Here is a 5,000-nt window from a genome sequence, read left to right as displayed (position 1 = left end):
AATCAATATGTTTGTTACCCGGCGCACTCTGGCTATTTTGTATTGGGATAGGACGAGGCGGGTTACCTCAAGGTCTATGTAAGTATATAGACCTTGGGTTACCTCACCCTAGGAAGACCAACACAGGGTAACCAATCACTGAGTATCAGTGATTTATCACTTTTTGCCATAATCAAAATGTATATTTTTCTTGCATATAATGCATTAAAGTTAAGTATTCCAAGATTTTCCTTTCCTATAACTTCACATGATGGAAGAGAAATGGGGTAGGGGTAAAAGTGATCCATCGGGGCAACGATACAAAAAAAAAAAAAAACTACCTTAGGGTAACACCAAATGTAATATGGAAATAACACCCAGCTAATGTAATGCTGTGTTATATGTAAAACTGCTTTTAACCTTCCAAGCCTTTCTACTTATACTCATTAGCCACTTCAAAAGGAGCAGACATGAAATTGCTAAGTTTTGCATGATCAAAGAGAAAGGTTGCTCATAAAAAATCCCGTTCAGAGGTTTTAGGGGGATAAGGCGTCAGAAAATGGGCGTTAAAAAATAATGTAGTTGGATTGCCAGGGGAGTCCGGGGTGCCTAAGCTGGTGATCGTAATGAGGCCGAGACTGAATAGCCAGGCCAGGGTAGCACTGCCAAACGTTTCGCATCTGATTTGACATGAAAACGAAAACACTGCCTTGATAAAAAAAAGTATACATGTAGATTCTATTGTCGCGACGTTTCCATTGGAATTGTGTATACATATTACTGTATTCGTGTTTATGATTGACATATGTAAAAGTCAATCTGTGTACTGATACAGGTTGATTATTTGAACTTATAAACATATATGTATGCTGAGAGAGAAACGGCAGTGAAAGGTAGAGACTGAATGTGTCGGCATGCGGTTTTCGTCCACTGCATCCTGTCGCGTCGCCGAAACATTAGCGCAGTCACTGTGAACTGCGGTCAAAGCTTCAGTCCTCCTCACCCTCCATCCTAATTCTCGCTTGTTAATTTCTCATGGCTCAAGGTTGAGCCACCTTACAGGGCGGGGAAACTGCACGCGTGTTAATTTCGTTAGGTGCATCTTGCCACGTCGTTTTGTGCAGCGCCCGAAGTGACATTCGCAATCATGATCAAAACACAAGCCCTTGAGAGGGTCGGACAGTTTTATAATAGTATATATAGATAGAATATGAACTTTTATGAGTTCATAACGGGGGGGGGGGGGTCACAGAACTCACCCCTAATACTCATCAAGGCCCCATTTCCCATCATTTGGATTTTGAAACAGTGAGTCACAGCAATTCATTTTTTTATCCTACATTACAGAAAGATATTCGCCAAAATGTATCATTTATATCCACATGACTGTACAGTGTTGATTAAGCTCAGAGGAATGAAACATTAATTGATATATATGTTCTTGTGTATATATGTATACACACACACTGAATATATACACACGCATATATATATCCGTGTGTATATATTCACACACACAAGCACACACACACACACACACACACACACACACACACACACACACACACACACACACACACACACACACACACACACACACACACACACACACACACGCACACACACACAGGGGCGTCACTTAAGGGGGGGTATGGGGGGTGGTTCACCCCCCAACTCTTGAAAAAGCCTCTTTTTGCAGGGCAAAATCTAGTTCTGCAGGGCAAATTTTCTGGTATTATAATTTATAATTTTCTACCAATAATACCATATATAATACTGGTTGATGGTCCATTCCGGGCTACTTATAAAGAGCTAGTGAGCATTTTCTTTTTCGTGATTTGCAGGGCAAAAATAATTTTTTTTCAGGGCAAATTTACCCGTCACCCCCCCAACTCATAACATGAAGTGACGCCCCTGCACACACACACATACACACACAACCACATACACAACCACACACACACACACACACACACACACACACACACACACACACACACACACACACACACACACACACACACACACACACACACACACACACACACACACACACATATATATATATATATATATATATATATATATATATATATATATATATATATATATATATATATATATATAGAGGAGAGAGAGAGAGAGAGAGAGAAAGAAAGAGAGATTGGCGGCTTACTTGTAAACAAGTGCTCCCCAGTCAAACTATTCGCCACTCTGGTACAAATCTGGGCCCCTTATTTTTTTTTTTTATTGATTTCTTTTATTTGTATTCATGTTCACTCTTTATTGGCTCAAGTTAACTGGTTTCCGATATCATAATCATAATATTGTCATCTATGAAAGAAATGTTTTATAACGGTGATCATTATAACATAATCGTCCCTTCTTTGGACTTCCTGTCCCTCTTTCCCGCCAAACTCCATCAAATTATTATAAAGTACCCTGAAGAGAAAGAAAGGGCAGTATAATATAATAGTCCCCCACACAATGTTTTCAGCGAAAGATACCATTTTCTCCGACGTCAAGCGGCAAGTTTTCTTTGATTCGGCGTTTTGTTTATGTGTATTTTTGTCGGCCAATCACAGGGCGTCCTGTTACAGGCAGCAGCCAATCAGCTCCTCGGGTGCAGAGTTTACGACTGTGAGTGTTGTGTTCAGTGGTGTTTGTGAAGTGCAAATGGAATAATTGTAAATATTGGTGTGACTCTTGAGTGCGCGAATGATATAACTTTACGGGATTTTGCTTATCAGTTCGGTAAGTACGCTGGTGCTGTAGTACCCCGTGTGTGAGGCATAGTACACCCGCGTAGTAGTGTAGTACAGTGCAATCTTCAGTAGTTAGGCACTTGACTTCCCTTCTTGAGTCCTCGCATTGTCAAAGTATTGTACACTTCTACGATATAGGATACTGAACTTTGTGCACTTTTAACGGAATAGGGTATTGGATGATGGAACTACACAGTCTTACAGGCCAGCTGATAGAAATATCCACAATACACTAAGCATGGGTGTGTGGGAAGTGAGATGACAGTTTTGAAGCCAAAATTGATTTCATTCTGGAGTTTTTAGGTTTCTTTTGTCTCATTTTTGATTACTTAGTATAATGGTTCATGTTTTAAGAGTAAATGCAAATTGTCAGAGTTGTGTTGGTTTGATTTGTGTGTTTTTCAGTCCACTAGTGAGCACAAAACGGTGACAGGAATGTGTGACCTCAACAAGGTTTTGATATCCCAGAAAATTAATTTATGGCAATTTTTTGTTTGCGGCATTAATGTCAAGTGTTTGCTGATTTGAAAGAAGGGAAGAGACATTTTAATTCAGATCAGATGTTAAGGTTAGATTTGTATAATGTGATTATATTGTAATTGCAGTAATACTGAAGGAATCTCATATCCAAAACCTGTTTTTTATGATTAATTTCTTGGTATTTATTTTATTTGCAAGGTGTGCCATATGTGTAATTACGTTTTGAAACTGGATTGGTTATTTTTGCGTTTTGATAAAAACAAAAGCTAATATCCAGCATGTGTAAATGCTTCAACATTCTTCAGAGTGCAAATTTTTTTTTTTTTTTCAACAATACAGTATGTTGCTAAGGTGACACAGATAATGGTTCATGGGATTGAAGGTGCAAATCAGATGACAAAGTCTCTGTGCTTCACTTAAATGGTATTATTTATAACACTACAATCTGTCAAAGGAAATTTGTCTATTAAAACCGCAGTGTGGAACTATAAGTATATTCTCCATCTGCACAGATTTCATTGAGTACATTACATTACCGTATTGCTGAGCTAAGACATCACTTTCGTACATTTCTCACAGGTCAGACATTGCAGGTTGTGAAGTCATAAAGAACCCAAATCATAAGGGTTACTTTGAATTGAATTGCCATTATCATTAAAATGTTTTTCTAATATGTTGGTGCAAATAACTGATACAATTGAAATTCTGAAAAAAAAAGATCTGCCACGCAAAATTCATATGTTTCCTATGAGTACACAAGGAGATATTCAGAAAGACAGCTAACCCATCCATTTTTTAAAAGTTTGCAGTCTGTGAGTGTGAATATAACAGGGTCTTTTTTTTTTCTAAAAAATAGAATATTGATAAATAAGTGAACTCCAGCATGTAAGATCATTTACTCATATGTATTTTTATATATATAGATATGTCAATTCACAGTTGTGTAGTTAAAAATGATATCTATAATTATGCAAATACTCAGTTTGTATACATTCGCTTCTTAATAAAGCTTTGAGTTTTGGTATCATTTGCAATTTTCATGATATAAGACTTGTGCAAGGATTCTATACTGGGAAAGGATGTAAATCTTTTTGAGGAAAACATTTGTGGTTTATTTTGGTTAAAAAATGGGCTTTCTGACGAGTATGTATTTGTTTTTTTTTTATGTATCATTTATTATTTTTTATATTTTATTTTTATCATTTAATTGTTTTTACTTTTTTTTTTTGGTAATTTATGTTCATGCGTTGTTCTTATTTTTTAAATATTTAGTTGCTTTTATAATTTTTTGTTTTATTGCATTAGCTAAGAGTTAATTTTTTCATTGGTTGGCTTCTCCATTTCGTATTGATGATTATATATTTTTGTTATTTAATTATTTATTTGGTAAATGTTTAGAAGACAAAATATTCTTACACATTGTTCATTGCATAAAATGTGCAGTGGGGCTTTGTGGACCTCTGCATAAGTATCAACAAACATGGAAACTCTGGCCATCGGCACACAGGCCATTAGCATGAGGGCAGGTGTTTTCGAAATGTTTATTAATTCCATTTTTTTTCTTTTTGTTGTATATATTTTTTAGCATATTTTGGGCATTTGTTATCCATTGTCTATACAATCCTTAAATGGTATAAGGATTTTTTTTTTCCCCCCCATTTCATCCGTACTTTCTCTCTCTCTCTCTCTCTCTCTCTCTCTCTCTCTCTCTCTCTCTCTCTCTCTCTCTCTCTCTCTCTCTCTCTCTCTCTCTCTCTCTCTCTCTCTCTCTCTCTC

At 36.6% G+C, this 5,000-nt stretch overlaps 1 protein-coding gene across 1 annotated transcript in view; it reads left to right on the top strand.

Moving 5' to 3' along the window:
• The first annotated feature begins 2,615 nt into the window (after positions 1-2,615).
• The window catches only part of LOC119596988 (adhesion G protein-coupled receptor A3-like), a 162,135-nt gene continuing 159,750 nt past the window's right edge, over positions 2,616-5,000 (top strand). Inside the window, exon 1 of the mRNA XM_037946406.1 lies at positions 2,616-2,733. The gene's annotated coding sequence lies outside the window, so the exon portion shown is untranslated. The remainder of the gene's footprint in view (positions 2,734-5,000) is intronic.

The sequence above is a fragment of the Penaeus monodon genome, chromosome 38 (genome assembly GCF_015228065.2).
Source record: "Penaeus monodon isolate SGIC_2016 chromosome 38, NSTDA_Pmon_1, whole genome shotgun sequence".
NCBI classification, from domain to species: domain Eukaryota; kingdom Metazoa; phylum Arthropoda; class Malacostraca; order Decapoda; family Penaeidae; genus Penaeus; species Penaeus monodon.
This window is presented reverse-complemented; position numbering and strand designations above follow the sequence as displayed.